The sequence below is a fragment of the Phoenix dactylifera genome, chromosome 11 (genome assembly GCF_051530095.1).
Source record: "Phoenix dactylifera cultivar Ajwa chromosome 11, Ajwa_hap1_PhDact_Kaust_v1.1, whole genome shotgun sequence".
Lineage (NCBI taxonomy): Eukaryota > Viridiplantae > Streptophyta > Magnoliopsida > Arecales > Arecaceae > Phoenix > Phoenix dactylifera.
In genome coordinates this window covers 17087910-17110339 of record NC_143200.1, presented here as the reverse complement: position 1 = coordinate 17110339, position 22430 = coordinate 17087910, and the positions used below count along the sequence as shown (strand labels likewise).

At 35.0% G+C, this 22430-nt stretch overlaps 1 long non-coding RNA gene across 14 annotated transcripts; it reads right to left on the bottom strand.

Moving 5' to 3' along the window:
• Window positions 1-765: 765 nt before the first annotated feature.
• LOC103707791 (uncharacterized) lies at window positions 766-17937 on the bottom strand. 14 transcript variants are annotated; one of them, XR_016397788.1, is made up of 9 exons: window positions 17057-17937; window positions 16543-16934; window positions 15831-16457; window positions 14394-14422; window positions 14282-14303; window positions 9836-9946; window positions 3640-3827; window positions 1128-1251; window positions 766-1010 (listed from the first exon to the last, which is right to left on the bottom strand). It is a non-coding gene; the product is annotated as an uncharacterized LOC103707791 (long non-coding RNA). The 14 variants fall into 14 exon arrangements; XR_015971210.2 differs by lacking the exons at window positions 14282-14303; window positions 14394-14422 and adding an exon at window positions 5488-5560 and having other exon boundaries at window positions 17057-17934; XR_003385855.4 differs by lacking the exons at window positions 9836-9946; window positions 14282-14303; window positions 14394-14422 and adding exons at window positions 5488-5560; window positions 8549-8648 and having other exon boundaries at window positions 17057-17934.
• Window positions 17938-22430: the final 4493 nt, after the last annotated feature.

Below are 22430 nucleotides of genomic sequence, written 5' to 3'. Positions count from 1 at the left end.
ATAAGAGATACCTTTAGGAACACCAATGCATTACGAAAATTGTTCTGAGTAAGCATACAAGCATCACAGCAGCCACTCACTAAAACAAGGATCCATTTTAGGCGACTCTCACAATACAATAGATATTTTGCCACAACAAGTGAATTTATTTCAAAGGTTTCAACGTTGACGAAAATGGAATTTAAAGGTTGCTCAACAAACTTTTTGTATTTCCCATGCAGCCACATGTTTTCTATTAAAAGGCCTTGATTGAAGATACTAAAATTGGTCCAGCAATAGTTATTTATTACTTTGATGACAATTTCAAGTATATGAAAACGAAGCTATATATATAATGCCCAAGAAGCCCACAAATGCAGATATTCAGACACTTAGGGGTGCTTCAATAAGGTTTCTACCACTTTCAGCAATGCGACTGAGAAGTTGTAATGCTCATTCAATGTCATTATGCTACGAGTTTTTTAATTTCTTTTGGTTTCCGAATACCTGAAGTGTTTGATGGAAAAGCAGATGGGATCAGAGCAATGTATAAGACAATGAACTAACTACAACTCTGTTCTACATGATTAAAAGACTTAATGGGTAATTTTTCTTTTGGTTTGTAAAGTGATAGCACCATACTACATCAAAACAATAAGGATACAAAATCAAATAAAATAGCGTGAAACACAGTAAACTACGTTGCTAACAATAAAATACAAAACTATACAAGTACTCATAATTATATTAACTTGTCTCCACCTCAAAATGAATAGTAAACCATGATTTTCAAGAAGAATGTCAAAGAAGATTTCATCATTGATAATTCTGAGCACGACATTTAGTTTAAAAAAGTAAACCAGCTAGCTAGATTGGTACAGCAAATTACCAATACGGCTACTGATACATTAGTTGATCAATATTCTTCTAAATTTTACTACTGCTTGAGATTTAATGACAATGCGGAAACTCATGCTGTGGGGAGAACAAACCCCCTCCATATCCGGCTAGCCTTGATATTTCCAAGTAACCTAAATATCAACCATTGATTTTTGTAAAGCCTTCAATATTTTCAGCCATAATAATTTATCAAGAAGTACTGGACAAGCTAGATGAACAACCATATATATATATAGGGATTTTTCTACCTGATAGCAGATCCTGGACACCTTCTGCATGACACGAACAGAAGTAAAAGCCACCATATCACCAAGGGCCAACAAGAAGCTTTGTTACATTCGAATATATTCTCATCATCCATGTGCCCTGATACTAAGCCAGCACCACAAAAAAATAGTTTGTTATCCTACCAACCTTAGGCAATACAATATCTTGAAATATAAAATATGCTCTCTACTCCTGAAACCCACAAAAACGAAATACACTAATACCTGTATACTCGTACTATATGTGCTAGTTTGTGCAAGTGTAGCTATAAGCGTGTATGATTGCAGGGATGTGATAGCAACTCCAAAAAAAAAAAAAGATTTATTGAAAAATAATTACGGTAATCATTTGAAAATAATATATCTAACTATGCATATACCTTATAATGCATCACTTAATTCAATATTGAACTCTGTGTGTGTGTGTGTGTGTGTGTATGCTTCTTACACTTACGTGAAATTTCCTTGTTTTCTTCATGGGCAGACTTAATAAAGTGAATGCAAAACTATAAAGACAAATGCATATAGTGCTTCCATGTCTATACAAGAAAAGGCCTCTCAATATTCGGTATTGTCAAATTCAGGCAAAGAGAACATAATCTTAACATACAAATTTGAAAGTTGGGCTATTTTAAAATGGTGGTCCACATTCCCGCCTATGAAAAACAGATAGGCAGATGAAAGAAATATATATGCCATGATGCGGCAAATCTTTAAAAAGTAGGATATGATACAACTAGGATACGAAACAAATATATATGAATTTTACATATACATATGCATATGATGTAGATATGCAAAAAAACATCCATAAACTTTTACAAACTCATCACTTAGACATCATTCAAATTCATAGACCTAATCCGTGCTCCATTTGACTGTATCAACATTACAAACTCTAAAATTGGTTATTCGTCATTAAATGGTTAGCATTCATCCTTGAAAGAAAAAGAAAGAAAAATCCGTTAACCTCATTATTGGAGATAACAAAAAAGTATCTTGAGCATATCTGGAAGTATTTAGAAGGCTTAAGGCTTCCTTAATTTTTAAAAATAAGACATTTAACATAAGTATCAGACATGTATCATAAAAGTATCCAATGATTAATTGTATCAGATATGAATAAAACATGGAATATTAAGCATCCATGCTTCCTGGATAGCCACATATGCACATGGTTTGCTGCCGCGCGATCAGGTTTAGGCTTTGTATCTGCATAAGACAATCCCCAGGTGGTGAGCATAAGCTCATGCCCTGGTTATGAGGTCCTCTACTTCCTCACCACACTCTGATATTATTTTTCATTATTTTTTTCAGAATTTTTACTATGTTACTTGTCGTTTCTACTTTCTATCTATTATTATGAATCTATTTAATTTTTAAAAAATTTCTTTCTGAACACAAACTGTCCGGTCAATTGGCATCTGAAGGAATCTGTTTGTCAGCTCTTTTATAAATTGGGATTACACCCCGTTACCTTCTCCCCCTACTTTGTTTAGTGATCTTGATATATCATCCGTCCATTTCTTCTTTGGCCCAAACTTTTACTCAATAGAATCACACTAATCTTGTATATCAGATACCTTAAAAAAAGTTGCAGGATAAAACTTACTTCTGCTGGATTGACATGAAAACCTACATTCAATGCGTATTATCTTCCAGTTTTTATTTCTAAGTAGTGCCAAAAATACATCAAAATACTGTTAAATGTTCTAAAATATCTGCGCACAGTAATGAACTGATATATGATACTGTGACTTAGCTACGAGAGAAATATTGGACCAAGTCTATGCTCATGAAATCTGTGAAAGATTTTATCTGAAGTAAAGTTTTACGGTCTATCAGGATCCAAAGTTGGTTCTGTGAAATATAATTTCAAAAATCTATGTAAATATATCTTAGTCATGTCAGAATAATTTGAAAAATGAAAAAAAGAAAGGGAAAAGCCTTTGGCTGGACAAGTTCCTATGTAGATTCCAAATTCTAATAAGCAATATTTACAATATCAATGCACTAGTTCTACAATTCTACAAGTTGCGATCTCCAAGCACCCATCGTAATTTAAGACTACCAGTAGTTACATATGCCTTAGATGATCAAATATTCAAGTGATTATATATGATATTATTCAGATCTTCAAAGATAAACCAGATATTTGAAATTGTTTGGTTTTCTGCTGAAAATCCAAGGCCAAGAAATCTTCTCAAATCGATGCAAAAAAACAAAATGAATTGAGAAATAGAGGAAACACCTAAAATTTATTTTTACTAGGGAGAAAAAGAAAAAAAAGCATAAAATAATTCAAAAATAAATATGATGAAAAGTCTAAATTATTTTTTGTAATGGGGAAGCTCTCAACTACAGCAACAAGAATTCCTTGATAAATCCTAATACATTAACAAGTCAAATTCAAAATAAGACACCAAACCCCAGATTATGCATGCACTTATTTTCTTCAAAATAAAGAAGAAACTAAGGCAAGAATATCTAATACCATTGTTGATAGAAGAGAAAACATCAGGTAACTCAATCCCTATCTTATGATAGCTGGTCATAAAGTACTGTCTGGCCTTCTCAAGCTCTCCTTCAGAGTTGCCAAATAGCTTTAGTGAGACAATGACGATATATAGAACTTAGCCGAGGCAGTCCTCTAAGCACCCATGTGATAGCCATAAAATCAATCTGCATTTCAATTGTTTCAACAATATTAACAGATTTCCTACTGTTCTAGCAAAAATACATTTTACAATACCTTAAGACAAACATGGTGAACAGAAACAACAGAACGCATGCAACTAGAGTATAGGGTTCCAAATTCGAGATCCTTTATATTCAATTGTCTAATAGTAATTTTTTATTTTTTTTCAAGCACACCACAATTTTCCCTTATGATCCAATCTGATGTATCTTACTCTATTACTACCAGTTGTGCGCCATTTGTACAGAAAATTTACAATAAATTCTTATACAAATACTAAACATATTCAAGTATGTATAAATGAAAATAAAAACATGAATGTACATAATTGTGTTTACACCATGTACATGAATGCATCAAAGTTTCCTATTTTGCCCAAAGATAATCTGTTTCACCAGAAACAAATTGGACTTTTTTTGGCCAAGATCAGTCTATAGTGAACCTCCATTTCATGTTTCGGCCGGCTACAACTAGTCGAAATGTATTATTTGAATTCCTTGATCCTCTATAAACACCTAAGATCTCTTTAGTGTATAAATAATACCGCATCAGATAAGGTTGCTCGACATCTAAAGTTTTTGTATTTCCCATGGTGCCACATTTTCTCTAATAAAAGGCCTGGATTGCAGATATTAAAATTTATCAAACAATCAGTTTTCATTACATTGATGGCAATTTCAAATATATGAAGATGAAGCTATATATATAACACCCAAGAAGCCCACAAATGCAGATATTTAGACTCTCAGGTCAAATTCAGGGTTTCAGCATGTAGAAGTGGCTACCTTCTGAAAATTAATCTAACTATTAGGTCAGTATCATTATCAATTATGTACAATTTATATGCTTCAATAAGGTTTCTACCACTTGCAGCAATGTAACTGAGAAGTTTTAATGCCTATTCAATGTCATTATGCTATGAGAATTTGTATTTCTTTTGGTTTCCAATACCTAAAGTGTTGGAAGGAAATGCAGATGGGATCATAGCACCGTACAATATTATAAACTAACTACAACTTTGTTCTACATGATCGACAGACATAACCGGTAGTTTTGCTTTTGGTTTGTCAAGTGATAACCACATCCTACACCAGAACAGTAATGATAAAAAAGTCTGATACACAGTAAACTATGCTGCTAACCATAGAATACAAAAATATAGAAGTACTCATAATAAATATAATCACAATACAATTATATTAATCTGTCTCCGCTTCAAAATGAGTAGTAAATCATGAATTTCAAGAAGAATGTCAAACAACATTTCATCATTGATAATTCTGAGCATGTTATTTAGGTTAGAAAAATAAACCAGATGGATTGGTACAACAAATTACCAATACAACTACTGATACATAAGTTGACCAATATTCTTCTAAATTTTACTACTGCTTGAGATTTAATGACGATTTGGAAACACATGCTCTGGGGACAAGAAACCCCCTCCATATTCGGTTTTCTTGATATTTCGAAGTAACCTAAATATCAGCCTTTGATTTTGGTGAAGCCTTCAAAATCTCAGCCAAAATATTCTATCAAGAAGTACTGGACAAGCTAGATGAACAACCATATGGGGACTTTTCTACATGATAGCAGATCCTGGATAAATTCTGCATGTCATGAATAGATGTAAAAGCTATATACCATATCATTATCAAGCCCCAACAAGAAGTTTTGTTACATAAAAGTATCCTCTCATCATCCATGTGCCCTGATACTGAAGCCAGAACCAACAGAAAATAGTATGTCATCCTACTAACCGTAGGCAATTCAATGTCTTGAAATATAACATATGCTCTCCATTCCTGAAGCCAACAAATGCACTAATATCTGTGTAAGCATACAATCGTGCTAGTTTGTGTAAGTGTAGCTATAAGCGTGTATGGGTGCAGGGAAGTGAGCAACTCCAAAAAATAGATTTATTGAAAATAATTATGGTAATCAATTGAAAATAACATATTTAACTATGTATATACGTTATAAGACATCTCTTAATTCAATATTGAACTACATGTATGTCTGTATACTTCTTACACTTATGTGAAATTTCTTTGTTTATTTTCTACTTTGAATATAGACTATAACTCCATTATAACATGCTAAGGTGATGTTCAACATGCACAAATTCAATATTTATGAGAAGACTTAATAAATTCAATGTAAAATTATAAAAACAATGCATATATAGCTTCCATGTCTAAACAAGAAAAGGCCTCTCAATATTCAGTATTGTCAAATTCAAACAAAGGGAACATAATCTTAATATACCAATTTCAAGGATGTGCTCTTTTAAAATGGTGGTCCACATTCCAACCGATGAATAATAGATACACAGACACAAGAAACAGATACGGCATGATACGGCAAATCTTGAAAATATAGGATATGATACAGCTAGAATATATGTGAATTTTAAATATACATATGCAAACGAATGTATATAAACAAAAAAGCATCCATATAAGTGTAAATATACAAAACAGCATCCATAAACTTCTACAAACTCATCATTTAGTCAAAATTAAATTCATAGACCTAATCCTGACTCCATTTGAAAGTATCAAAATCACAAAGTCTAAAATTGGTCATTCAAAATTAAATGGTAATTAGCATTTCCTTTAAATAAAAAGAAAGAAAAATCCCATGTTCTCATTCTTGGAGATATCAGGGAATATCTTCAGCACATCTGGAAGTATCAGACATGTGTAAGAAAAGTATCCAATGAGCATTTGTATCGAGTACAAACAAAATATGTAACATTAAGTATCCATGCTTCCTAGGCCGCATATGTAATATCAGGTTTAGGCTTTGTATCGCATACTTTTAGTTCCCATTTTATATCTATTATTATGAATCTATTTTTTTAAAAAAGAAATCTTTCTATACACAAACTGTCCAGCCAGTTGGCATCTGAAGAAGGCAATTTGTCAGCGGAGGGTTTCTCATCCCTCGTCCCTTATAACACTCCTACGTGAAAGTGGTAACTCCGTTACCTCTTTCACTCCTCTAGAACACGAAATTTCAGAATTCCGTGTTCCGTTCGCTAGGTTAGTTAGGAGCTCGCTAGCTAACCTAGCTCACTCTCTTCCGCGTGAGGGTTAATGAAGAATGAATGAGTTCCCCCACGCACCCACGCAGAAAGCACTTCCCCCTCGCAGTGGATCGAAGCTGCCAGTGGACTTCGAGCAAGCACATCAGCACAAGACGGCGGACATCGGCTCCGAGGTAAGTGCTTAGGCAACGAAAAAGAAATTGGAAGAAGGCACAACTAGTGAACCAATGACAAAGACTTTCTTTTCTCCTCATCTCTCTCTGATATTGAGGGCTCTTGATCTGGCTCATATGTAGGGATCTTGATCGTGCAATCTAAGTCGCAATGAAGGACTATCGTCAATGCGGCTGGAGCCGCTAAATCCCACAACAAGTATTCTCAGTCGGCGAAGGTTAGATCCCATGGTTGGAGTTTGACCTCTTTGAAGAAAGAGCGGACGTCACTCGTCTTTTTTATAAATAGGGATTACACAACCGTGCAAACCAATAGATTTCTCTTCCTATCCCATTACCTTGCCCCCTGTTTTGTTTAGTGATCTCGAAATATCATCTGTCCATTTCTTCCTGGGTCTTAGATCAGAACTTGGCATTTTGCCACCAATATTAGATTACCTTGTTACTAGATCTATAGAACGACACAAACCATATATATCAGATACCATAAAAAAGAAAAGTTGCAGGGATAAAAATTACTTTTGCTGGATCGACATGAAAACCTATATACAATGGGTATTATCTTCCAATTTTTATTTTTAATTAATGCCAAGAGGATGTCGAAATACTGAATTAGTTGTTGTAAAATACCTGCGCACAGTAATGTTGAACTAATATATGATATTGTGACTTGGCTATGAGAACAATACGGTACCAAATCTATGCTAATGAAATCTGTGTAAAATTTTATCCTAAGGAATGTTTTACCGTCTATCAGTATCCAAAGTAGGTTAAAAATCTATGCTAAACATATCTTAGTCATATCAGAATAATATGAAAAATCCAAAAAAAGAAAGGGAAAAGCCTTGGCTGGACAAGTTCCAATGTAGATCCCACACTCTAATTATAAGCAAATCTTAACAATATCAATGCAATTGTTCGACAATTCGAGAAGTTGCAATCTCCAAGCACTGCATCGTAATTTAATACTGCCAGCAGTTACACATGCTTAAGATGCTCAAATGTATAAGTGTTATATATGATATTATTCAGACTTCATATATTAACCAGAGATTTGAAATTTTTTTGTTTTCTGCTTAAAATAAACAGGTGTTGTTTAATCCATGACTAAGACGATCTTCTCCAATTGATGCCAAAAACCAAATTGAATTGAGAAATAGAGGAAACATCTAAAATTTAGCTTTGTAAGTGATAAAAATCGAAAAAACATAAAATAATTGAAAAATAAAGAAGATGAAAAGTCTGAATTTATTTTTGTAATGGGGAAAACTCTCAAATACAATGACGAGAATTTCTTGATAAATCTTAATACATTGCCTAATTCATTTTTAAAAATAAGAAGGCAAGAATATCACCAAATTATGCACTTATTTTCTTAAAAATAAAGAAGAAACTAAGGCAAGAATATCTGATAACATTGTCAATAGAAGAGAAAAAATAAGGGGTAACTCAATCCCAATCTTGTGATAGCTGGCCATACATGAACAATTTTATGGCGTCTGGCCTTCTCAAGCTCTCCTTGAGAGTTGTCAAATAGCTTTGGTGAGGCAATGACCACAGCCGTTAGCCCAGGCAGTCCTCTAGAAATCCATGTGATAGCCATAAAATCATTCTTCATTTCAATTATTTCAACAATATTAAACAGTAATTATTTCGACAATATTCACAGATTTCCTACTGTTCTAGAAAATATACATTTTACAATACCTTAACGACAAACATGCTGAACAGAAACAACCGAACACATCTAACTATAGTGTTCCAAATTCAAATCCTTTATATTTACGTGTGTAATGGTAATTCTTTATTTTTTTTCAAGCATACTGCAACTTTTTCTTATGATCCAATCTGATGTATCTTACTCTGTTGATGCCATATATGCCTGGGCAATGCCATGGAGGGTGGGATGGGGTGGGGTGGACTAAAGAATGGAATTAGAGTTTATTAAGCAAACTTGTAATTTTGTCAGATTCCCCAATTAAAATGATTTATTGGGGTCGTAGCTTGAAAGGCCATGCAAGTTACAAAAGCATCATTTTAATCTTCCAATAGCTAGGGTACCTATACAAACTATTTAATGATGCACAGTTGTTAGATCCATCTATTGATCTCTAAACTTACTGAAGGAGACCAAGTTGAACTTTTTGAGCTACCAGATCATTAGATTAATACACCAAAGACCTTGTTCAATAGATCTTAAGTCAAATAATCATTTGTAGGATCCAACAGTGAAATGTCGAAATAACAATTAGAGAAATTGGAAAAATATGTGTAACTTGTAACTCTTAATATAAGCTGATGTCTAGAATTCATCTTAGCGGATCTTTGACATTTGAAACTTTCATGGTTGACCTTTGTGTGGGAATTTTGGTCATAGGAACATGGTGGTATTCGATCAAGTTATCCAAAGATGTTTGATCACTAATTTTCTAGTCCTTTATCAAGTATTCTGATATGGAAACTCCAGGATCCTCCACTATCAACCCTAATTTGTAGGGTAGCTATCCTTTGTATCATGGGTTGCAAATAAAATTGTTAACAATTTGCGATTGACTTTATAAAATTCAAAAAATCAACACACTTCGTTGAAAGTTGATATGTTTGATAACTGAACCACTTCAATAAAGTCCTAAGTTGCAGTTCATCTCTTAAATATTTAATTGAAACACTCCCACATTCATCCATGGATAGAAATCTTTCATCCCAATCTAGGTTCGCCATTATATTTGTAATCATAGGGGAAACCTAATGACAATAGATCCATTACCTTGCTATGAACAAACTTTAATTTGTTTTGATTTATGCAGAAAGTCAGAAGGGAACAAATACATGCTCCAAAAAATGTTCCATTTCCATAGTTTACGACGGCACCTAAATCCTGATCAAAGAATAGAAGAGTCAAAATATACGAAAAATTTATAGATAGAAAACAATCATGATTTCTTTTCATCAGCAGAATCTATTACACTCATTACTTCCCGTTGAGTATGTTTGGTGTTTACAAGTTTTATAGAGGCAATAAGGGAGTGAGCGAAGCGAGTAGAGCATAGCGCAACGAGTGAAGCGGGTAGGTGGAGGGTAAAAGATCCCCCCATCCGGCTACCATACTTGTTTTGTTTGGGCCACATGATTTTTGTAAGATACTAGTTCAAGTGCATATTGACTTACTCTATTTTATATATATATATATATATATATATCTTGAAACCCTAAAAAATGAGAGCAATTAAGTGTTCTAGTGTTTGAGAGAAAATGTCGCACTTTGACTCCAATTTTTTATAGTGAAACTTTTGCATCGTCTCTGCCCGTGGATCTAGACTGGACCATGTAAATATTGCTTGTTCTTGTCATTCTCTCTTTTTCTTCATGTTTCATCGTTCTCCTTTCCTATCCCAACGCTTCCTATCATTCATATCTTACGATATAATTAGACTTACTAAATAGGATTACTTATTTAGGTTGGATTATTCTAGACTTTTGTCTAAGAAAGAAATAAGATTTTGTACACAATCTAGTGATAGCAAAATTTTGCAACACAAGCACAATACAAGGTGCCATCAAAACTAATCCAAAACACAATTTCAAAGACTTGAAAACATTTTTGACCCTAGAACTAAAGTAGGAACTGATAATATAATTGCTCACATAGGAATAAAAAAATCGACTATAAAAGTAAGCTAAAATTGACCCATGAAAAAGCATAGCCTTCTTACAAAATATCTACACTGTATTAAAAACAACAATTTCGAAATTGGAGAACAAATTATTCTAATTCTCTTTGAAATTTTTTGATGGAAAATATCCTTTTAGTTTCCAAGAACCCATAACTACTTCCCATTAAAATAATTCTGACCATTTTATCCAAAAAAGTGAAAAGGAAACCTTATCTCTTTTAAAATGGAAAGAAACATAACTGGATTCCAATCCCTATTTTTCAGGGAGGCAAGTTTCTAGCGCCTCTCTCCCTCTTTGGTCCAAACCTTATCTATTCTAATCCTTCCTTTTAAAAGTGACAAGAAGTAATACATAACTAGAGAGATCTTACTATTCTCTTTTTATTTTTTATTAACATAATTTAAAATTTCATATTTATTCCTTTTCTTGAACATGCATTACACATGTCCTAGTTGCAACTACAAGAAGGCTATAAAACAATAAATTAACTGCACAAATAGTTCAATTAAAATCAAATTCAAAGCTAAGTCGCATTAAGGACAAGGGAAGAGAGAGGAGAGCAAAAGTGATTAAAATGCAACTTAGGGTAGCCTAAACCCAACCATTTGAACCGCTTATTGGGTATGGTCAAACTAAGGTTATACAAATCTGGGTTAGGTCATAAGTTAATTTATGTAAACACTAAGGAAGACATATCTTGACATAGTAATATATATTTTTTGAATATTCAAAGAGATCTCTTGGATAAGATATACCATAGTGAGGACATGGGCATCTTCAAATTGCAAGATTTTCTAATGCGGACTGGGCTTGAACATCATTTAAGTGGGAGATAGACCATGGGACACTGTACATTTATGGAAATACGATGGTGAAATGCAAAAAATGAAGTTTTCTCCCTAAACCAAGAATAGAAGAAAAGATCAAACAGTTACAAACAGTGCATGCTGCGATGGTCAAGTTCACTTGAAGAGCTGACATTTCATTTACAATGGGTTTCATGAGTCAACATTTATAAACAATAAGCAAAATTTCTTGACATAGTGAAACATAGGAATTAATAATTGAAGACATCTCCTGACAAGGTATACCATGCTAAGATATGGACATCTTCAAAATCAGGGGTTGTCTAATGCTTACAAGTAAAGATCGACCAAGGGATACTGTACATTTATTGCTAGTACTATGGTAACATGTGAGGTTAAAATCCTAGATCAAGCACAAATAAGGTTAAAAGAGTAACACATTATGCATGCTAGTGTAGTCAAATTCAATTATTTAGTGTTGAATGTGGCCAAAAGAATTGTCTACAACGCGATAACTAAGTAGCATCACGTTTGGCAAAAACCCTCTACCTCACCGGAAAAAAAGGAAGGTGAAATAACATGCCACTTCATCATGATGCAAACTTAAAGTAAAGAGGTTATAGCGTCATTTGTTACACAAAGTTAACTACTTAAATCTTTAGAGGTTTTGGTCAGCATCCGATTATCATATTGACGTTACAAGATTGGAAACTTTGACATCCGGATGCAACTTATCGACATAAGTGGCTTGCAACATAAGAATGGGGCCGTTTGTATTTGACACTAGGTGGACAAAAACAAGAGAAGAGTGTTCAACCTAGTTTATGGCTGAAGACCTTTATTTCTATTAGCATCTTTCTTGTCCCTTATTCCCATTTTTCCATCCTAACACATGCACACACAAGTATATCAATTTTTCAAAAATTTTCTTGGTAGTAGAAAGCAAAGCATGTAGGCTAAAGATGGTTCAATCGATGGTGAAACATCAATCCCAAAACCATAATTTTGAATGTCAAGTTGGTAAAATTAAAGGATCTTAGATTCTCAAAATTTCGTTATCATTTTTACATGATATGCATGGGAAACCAATTTCTCTTGCATAGAAGCAAAAAATGGGATGTTCGCAAGGAGAACAAGATCAGATAAATGGTTGATGGTTAACCTCTTAGATGGAAAGGAGCTAAATCTTTTTAATACTGCAAATAAGGTAAGATGAGACATAGGATATGTAGTGGCTATGAGAAGATGAATACCGCAATTACTCAAAAAATTTTAAACAATATTGTAATGGAAAAGATGAGAAATGGCTTTTATAACATATAATGAGCTGGAGTAGTGGTCCGAAAGAAGAAAAAAATAGAAAATCTATATTTACTAATATGTAGTGCAAATCGTTATCAAACACTCAAAACTAGTTAAGAGTAATAAAATGTCAACAACAAAAATATGACAATAAGAGAAGAGAACCAAGACTTGAAGATGAGTTGCCAATCTCTCCTCTTTTTTTTCCTTCTTTTTTTGGAGTGTGGAGGGGCTGGATTCCCTGTCAATTGTTGTCAACCCACGCTTTCACAAACGGAGAATGTTCATCCAACATGTTCTCCTAATATAAATCCTATAACTCTTTACCAAAAAAATAAAGAGATGATTTATTAATAATACATTTGTTTTCATTAGGCATTATCAAATATCTTCCCCACAATATCCCCAAATCTCATCATCTCAATCACCTATCTTGTTGTGTATGGAACTCCTTCCTATTTGACATAAGAGAGGTGGAGATCTTAGTGAAGCATAAATTGTAGATTCAAAATAGCTTATTATTGAAATCTAGGATGTGAAATATTTGGAGTCAGAATCCTTGGGCTTTCCAACCACTTCACACTTTGAAGACCACCAATTGTGCATCAACATGTCATTCAACATAGGGAGGGAACTAATATCAATGAATACCAAGAGAGAATCCATTAATGGATCCAAAAGCATAACTGGGGATCTAAATTCCCCCTATAAAGGCTAGAAAAATTGTTTGGAAGAGAACTCCTATATTGTAAGCTAATCATTCCCTAAACGTGTTTAAGGTATATCATGGAAAATGCTCTCTTATGCAAATTAAATTGGTTAATTATAGCAGCAACAGATCAGCCCCGCCTTCGACCTGTGCTTCAACTGCAATCAACCTTTTCAATGACTGAGGGATTGCAGCTTTGTTTTCTTTAGCTACAACTTCTGTTCAACCTCTGCTTACAATTATTTGTCAAGTTTGGAGCTTCAGCCATTATCAAGGTGGTGGTTCAACTAAAGTATTTTCATCTGGTTTTGATGAATTTCTAATGGCATAAAATGTTGTCTTTAAAGGGTTGTTCTTGTTTCTTCATTTGGTGGAGCTTCACAACAAAAGAAGGAAACATTCTGTTAGAAAGCCAAATTGAATTAAAAACCAGTTTGACAGACAGCTGAACTTAACTTCTAACCATCAACCAAGTCCGATCTCCTCCTCATCATATCGCTTGTTGTTTCATATCGCCTGTCATTGCATTGTACATTCCATCCCCATCTCCTTTGACTCTCATGTACATACTTCTCTCACATATTCAATAAATTTTGTGGCTCAACCTCCCCTTCCCTCAAAAAAAATAATAAAAAAATTATAGCACCAACAAACGAGCCCCCAATTTGGTACCTTTTTCCCACAATGGAATTAAAATATTCTTGGATCAAACAGTACTAACCAAGGTCCATGGCTGCATCACCCTAAGAAAAGCCCACTGAAAGTAAGCTAAACACATTTGTGAAATGTCCATCATAAATATGCAATCCAACTGACCCCAATTCCCCACAAACCTTTCCAAGAGCACCAGTGAATATTTCATCTGTTTAAAAATGGAACTTAGTTAGATTTTAATCTTCTCATTAGTAAATTGGCAGTCTATCAATGTATAAATGCTTACAACCTTCCATGTGAATCTGGATCACTGTTGACATAATAAAAACCTTGCTATCTTTCAAAGAATCATGAAGTTCAAAGCATATGCCAAATATCAACATCTTTATTCTCAGATACTTTCTAGTCAAGTATTACTTAAGTGTTGTACCAAAAAGAAAGTATTACTGAAGTGAAAAAGTTATGCATTACTTATTAACTTAAGGACATAAATTATGGATTACTTTTCTTTTTGGTATGTTTTCTTTCACTTCTGTTAAAAGACTACAAAATCAACTTTACACCGAAGCTGAACAAGCTAAATGAATCATGTCCGCCAACAAAATTCAGACATACTACTGCCCCATTTTTAACACCAAAGGGTTCGATTAAAGAAAAATATTTGTTCTAGTGGCTTCAAAAGCAGGCCTGGTCAATACACTTCAAAATTAATGTTCGAATTAAACAGACAGTCAAAGACGTTTTTCAATTTTGGGAGAGTGTTCATAAAGTATAACATCTCCGAAAGAAATAGCAAGATGAATGCCCTAAACATTCAAACAGCTAATTCACAAAAGACAGGTTGTCAATTTGACTTGACTTTGTCTTTGCTAATATCAGACGGCATTCCCCATATAAACTTACTTAGAAGGTCGAAGACCAAGGTGATACCCGAGTAGGGACAATGATACACTTCGTGAATTGAAACCCCACCAAAGTGCTCTCACCATGCATGACTAAAATCCTCAAATCCTTTGTTGCAAACTTGAAACCGCGGTCTATGCATTTCCTAGATGCGCCGACATGATAAGGAGCTAAACTGCAACACCAAAGCTATAAAGCTCCATTATATTGGCTGTAAAAATTATCTAAATACTTGTATTTGCTGCCACTTGGTGAAATCGTAGGATTTTTTTCTTTGAAGATAGTATCTCAATGTCGTTTACCTACTGGGATTTTAGGCATTCCAGCTACCAAACCCATATGAGGGAACACTTCTACTCATCAACAGGAGCAGATCTCATTTTCAATCACAGAAACACTTGATGTTTATAATATGTTGCCTATGGTTGTCCCTGTGCAAACTTCTACAAGATCCTTAACTCCTGTTGCATCGAACCACTAGCTCGCCTCCATAACTTCAACAACAACAGCATCCTAATGCGTTTCTAACCACAATGCCCACGCCACATATTTAATAAAATCTTCATATCATCATAGTTTTTTTCAACCTTATTATAAGAAGAGAGCGGATGCAGGTGACAAAACAATTTCAGTGCCATTTTTGCCAAGAGAAACAGAAGGAAATTAAGCTACCAGGATGGAAAGCAAAATAAGGAGGGTAGAAGTTCCCGTACCTCCACGGATCCCAGAGGCTACAACTGTGGACCATCCGGCATCCTTCAAAAGGGTCCCCTCCCTTCCAGGTCTTCCACTGAATTATTCCCTTCACCTGCAAATCAAAAAGAAACCAAAAGGAAAAGAGTGGACAACAAAAGAGTGGGCACTAAATGGTGCCAACTATTAGAACCTTGGTGGGGCATGAAACAAGAACAGCAGGCATAAAGAAGCCCTTCGGTAACGGTCGTTTTCTTTTGTTTCTTTCCTTATTTTTAGCACCGGAACAAAGGAGAGAGTAAATGTGGGAAGAAAGAATGGCGCATAAAATGATAAAATCCAGGTGTAACCATGTGATGTCCACGGTCAAAAGTTTTATTTCCAAGAATAGAAAGACCGCAGACAGCTCCATGGAATAAGGTACCGTAGCAATAATACCACCGCCAAATCAGTAAAAAAAAAACAAAGGTTCAGATGAGAGGGAAAAGAACCGACGAATCCCAGATCTGCTAAGAAACCGTAGGAACATCACTTCCTGTCCTTTATTAACTGTGAACCCGTCCTTCTCCTGCCCCCATCTCCTACCATCTTGGCCCCTGGAAGCCTGCAAGCCTGCAACAAAGCACGACGCGGCTCTTCCCGAATGACTGCAAAACTAGTGGCCAGAATTGGAAAAAAAAAAGTCTAAAAAGCAAAAGAGCCAAGAATAAAAAGAAAGGGAAAAATACTAACAATTCCGAGTTATAACGTTCGAGATGAGAACGGCCAAAGGTTCCTAGCTAGCTTCCTGCAATCTTTAACATGGCTTGACTCTCCCAGTGCAATGGCTCGTGTCCTGGCCAAAGAACATGGAGGTGAGATAGGAGAAGAAATCTCGTCAAAAACAAAAACAAAAAAAACAAAAAAAAGGTGAAGAAAGGGGGAAGAGAAAGAGAGAGGAGCCGGGGGGGGAGGAGGGGTGGTCAACAGTGACTTCCGTTAAAAACCACATCGCGCAAAGGTGTACCGTCGCCTCGATCCGGGCCGCTCCCAACGAGGAGAGAGAAAGGTGAAGGCTCTTTCTCCAAAGCCACGCATCCGTGCTCCATCGCCTCAATTTCCTTCCTTTCATTTTGAAAATTGTTCTATAATAAAATAAAATTTAAAAATAAAAATCTAGCTATCAAAAATAAATAAAAGAGAAGCAATAGTAGTGATGATAATTCTGAAATAAAATCCATTAAGAGGGGATATTGTACAGTCTTACATCATCTTCCTCCTCGGAAAACACTCTCCCTCCCCTCCCCCGGCCAGAAGAGACGGCCCGAGGGATGATAATTCTGAAATAAAATCCATTGAGGGGATACTGTACAGTCTTACATCATCTTCCTCCTCGGAAAACCCTCTCCCTCCCCTGGTGGGAAGAGACGTCCCGGACAAAGATAAAGGCAAAAGAAAAGCAGCGGCCATAAAAGCGATGATAGACCCGAGATAGGAAGTAGATAAGGCTCTGCCGCTGCGCGTGGCCCTTTCTCGAACAGTTTTATTTATTTTTAGAAAAAAATCGCCGATGATAACTACTATCTTTTTTTTCTTTTATCACATAAAACAGAAGAATAAAAAGAAAGAACTCTTTCAAAAAAAAAAGAATAAAGAGAAAGAAAGAGAAGGCAAGAGAGCGGACGCGGCATGGGAAGCTGACAGAAAGAGAAATGAGCACGCAACGGGAACAGCATCGCTATCATGCTGCCATCGCCGGCGTGTGCTCACTCTCTTCTGTCGGCCCAAGGAAAGCAAGCCAGCCAAAGTCAGAGAAGATCTACCACCAATCTTCTTCATTTCTTCCAAATCCTTTGTGGTTCTACCATCCATAAATCTCAAACCTTTCCCGTTTCCCTCTCCCCCACCCAAGCTCAGCCCAGAGAGAGGTCGTCAGACCGAACTCCCCACTCCCTCTCCTCTCTTCCTCTCTCTTTCCCGGATCGTGGCCATAACGTAGAGTGGGGTAGAGCAAAGGAGACAACGTCGCAGAACAAGGCGAAAGCCCAGAAGCAGCCACTCATCGCATCTCTCACTCTCTCTCGCCCTCTTATTATCAGGCAGGCTCCCTGTTTAATGATCTCTTCTCTCTCTAATTAGGATTATAGAGGAAACTAAATATAACGCAGGAGACGGTATTTGATTAAGGGGGAAGGACATTTCGGGAAACGGGGGAAGGCGTCCGGGCTTGTCTATCGGAGATTGGATCGCGCAGCGAGAAAGTCTAGCGTCGCGTTCGAGAGGGCGACGCCTGGCTTACAGGCACCGCCTGATTTGACCGAAATACTTACGTGGCGGCCGCCTGTCGGCTCTCAGTGGGACCAGTAGCGTCCTTGCGGGGTTTTCATCTGCACGGGACCGCGCCGTGTGCGTGCGAGCGAATGAAGCCAGGTCGCTGTTCGCAGTACAGATATTTCCCTCCCACTCCTCGGCCCGTACCCATTACCATCTAAAATTATCTTACCAAAAACAAAAGAAAAAACGCCATCAGGCTGGTTATTATTCATATTTTTTTATTTTTCTAAATTATATTTGCTTTTTCTAACAAAAATAAAACTAAGGGATCGAAATAAAAAACTCTTTTTTATCCCCACCGTCCTACAACCATCCTTTCCACCATCAACAACAGGCTTCACCACCACCACTATGTTACCTAGATCGCAGTACCTAATATTTTTAACTCCTTTAACTTATTTCAACCACTCAATTAGCTTGTTTAATAAAATATTAGAGTTTAATCTGAATTTTTGATATATTTAATAAATATAACAGATTTAGTTGATAGATTTTTGAACTATTATATACCCAACCTGATTCAGATCTAGTTTGACCCAATCCTAATTGCCACTCCTGCCCCCAAGGCCTTTGCATGTCTACCATCATTGTCGCCTCCATAACATCACCGCTACCCTACCACTATAATTGCTATTATTGCTAGGGGTGTGCAGACCGCAAATCTGATCCAAATCGGCCTTTTTAGTTTGGTTTGTGTCAATTTTTTTAAATTTTGATTTGGTGTCGGTTTAAGAAAGTCTTGAACTAAAAAAATTGGTTCAAATTTGATTTGAATATTCAAAAAATCGATTCAAACTGACTTGACCCAATCCATATGTATATATAAGTATACACATTCAAACCTACCCGACTCAATGCGATTCGACCTAACCCATATGGATATACAAATATATACATTCCGATCGAACCGACACCCCTCGACCTGACCTGACCCATATATATATATATATATATATATATATATATATATATATATATATATATATATATATATATATATATATATATATATATATATATATATATATGTAAATTGATTCAACCCAGCCCATACGTGCATATATACATATATATTTTGATTTTTTTGTTTTTTTATATGTTTAGACTTAGTCCAGTTCCATTAGTTCAACCTATTGAACATCAATCTTATATAAAATAAATTTTTTATATTAGACTTAGTCTAGCCCAAGTAGCCTAACTCATTAAATATTAACCCCATAAATCAAACCGATCTGAATCAAATTTTTCAGATCGATTTGAACTTTTTTTTTTAATTGGCCTATTCAGTTTCAATTTCGGCTTTAGGAGACTGATTTAAGTCAGTTCGGTTTCAAAAATAATCTTAAGCCTACCAATCTCAAACCGTGCATACCCCTAGCTATTGCCATTTTACTGCCACTATTTGTTAATGTCACACTACATAGCCGGTTCCCTCTCTATCACCATTTTACTGCCACTATCATTGCCATCACCATATTTATGTTTTTGAAAATAATTGACTATAGCAAATATATTCATATTTTAAATATTTAATAAGATGGAAATAAAATTTTTATTTTTGTTTTGAAAATAAATCAAATAAAATGATGCCAAACAATATCTGAAGTTATTATTAGTAGGTTGATTAATTTTGTCAGCTCGTTTAATTTTCTGACCTTGGCCCATTCAAGTGGAGCCAGCATGGATTGGGGATAAAGATTGAATCATTCACAAGAGGCCATGTCGAATTGGGAATCAGTTTGATAACTTGTTTGCTCCATATTGTCCTTCTTTTTCCTTTTTCAAAAGCTAAAGTTTTAGAATCTTTTGGTTTCAATTCATTTTAATGAGATTTCGAGAACCATGTTAACGTCAAGCTCGATCCAATCGAGCCATCGCTTTCATGTCGATCTGAAAAAGCTTCATATCGATATCCTTATGCGGTAAAAAATAATCATGGTTTACAAGGATACTGGACCGGGTAGAACCATTTCTCTTCTGGTTTGACTAAAATACTGCTTTGCTTTTCTATCTTGACTACAATACTGGTTTGTATTATGAGTGTGAGCACTCATGCATGTGGTCCAGGATATCAGCAACTACCATGCATTGGGTCCTAGTTCTTCATAATAATTTTTTAATTATCATATTTTTATAAATATGCTTCATTGTTTAACGTATTGGAAATAGAAATAAATGGCATTGCATGTTGTTGTTGCAAATTAAGCACATATTAAACAAGTTTAGTTGGTCTCTGCTAAAAAAAAAAAGTTTAGATGGTCATTAGATATGTGGAATAGTTCCATTGATGTCAATTGGTAGCATGTGAGTAGAGTGAGCAAGATGGTGAAATCAATGGCTACATGGAAAGTAGGAACATATGGATTAGGAGCTTTCTTCCTCTGGATTAGGAACATATGGATTATGGTCTTCCTTAAGAAATTAATGCAAAAAGCCATTCGTTCATTTCAGCACGCCTTTGTCCTTGGTACCAGCGCGAGGTGTCGGTACTGGAATGCGAGACGAAATGCTACGGGATCCCTGTGCAGTGCATTCAAACAATTTTCTTCCCATGTAGTAAGAAAGGATTTAAGTAACTCATGGAATTTATTGCCAAACATGAGGTTTTGGGTTGATTATAGAGTTGCAAAATCAACAATTATGGGCATTCGATGAACTTTGTGTGCATGCACCTCCAAGCATTATCCTGCGTGGATGCATAACTAAAATATCTGACTGAAATAACTGGAGAACATATAACTTTGAAGTGATTCTAAAGCTAAGGAATGCATCTATTAGATAAAATGATATGTGAGATCAGCTCTTCCTATTATAATGTGGATTATTCACTCATCAAGTAGAAATGATACTTCTTCAAGGTAATGTAGAAAATGATCTATGAACTAATAATCTTAAGATGGAGTGCAAATTGGATTTTTAAGGTTTAAGATCACTTAGATGTAGAGCTTCTTGTGCATCAGACTTTTAAATCTGTCCAAAACGTGTGTGGTGGTGAGACATACCAAACAAATCCTTAATGAGCATGGTGAAAAACTAATTGTAACATATCCGTTGCATTTAATACTTGGAAGATACATGAAGTTTAGGTATTGCGCTACCAAAAACAAAAATCCAAAATTTGCATTCTACTTGGATGGTCATAGTCATGGTTTTATTCCAGGTCTCGTAGTTGTCCCTTTTTGGGCTACTGAACCAGTTCTACCACCGGAATTGGATATACATATAAAGGGATTTGAAAGATTCTACCAATATGCTATGATAGGTTGTGCCAAACGATTTCAAGGCTTGACATCATGATTGAGAATAGTTGTAGTCATAAATTGATTTATGCTTAAATGGATCTACTAATAATTAGCATATATGCATAGGAAGGAGATGACTTATGATGCATACTTGCTACATTCATCATTGATTGGTATAAGTGCTTGTAGCTTCCTCACAGGTAGGAGATGAAGTTTGAGATGAAGTTTTAAAGTAGGTTGCATTTGATTTAGTTGACTGTATATGGTTGAGAATTCACAAACAGAAGGTCAATATTCCCTTTGTCAAGTCAATAGAATTAATCTTACTAGATTCTTTTGTCTCTTAATTACTCTTTAGCCCTGACGTCTATTTCTACATAAGCTTTTTTTTACAAGGTTGAGACAATCATGTCAAACATATATATAATAAATTTAAATAGCTAAAATAAGTTTACATGATCTTTCAAGTTTCCATTTTCCCTAGAATGAATTAAACTTGGCATGTGGGACAAGATTTGTCAAGAAAATAAATCGCAGGACCAAATGTTCAACCTAGACTTCTAATGAATCATTAATTCTATAAGAAGTATATATCTAAATATATTTCAAAGGTAATATATAAATAACACAAAATTCAAGTACATGAAAATAAATTAACAACTACTAGTGAGCAAAAGCTTTTAGTGGTCGAGAAACATTAAAGAATAACAAAAAGATATGTGGAAATGGCTATCTTAGATTATTTCACCTACTTGTTTTGCTACGCTTTTATAAAGCATTCGGTGAAATGCTTTCTAAAAGTTCTTCTCTAACATAATCCAAACCAACTTAAACATGCAATTTTGTTTCAAAAATTTAAAAAAAAAAGATTGTATGGAAAGTAAGTTCTTGGCAACATTGAGTAAAACATGTGTCATCAAAAATTGATGTGTGACAAGAAGGAGGCCATGTTAACCATAAAGCAGCAATAAGAGATAAATATTTTTAATTTAGATTTGATAGAAATTATTAGATATATTGATGGGGATACATAGGTTAGAGAAGTGTGAAAAAGAAGGAAGAAAC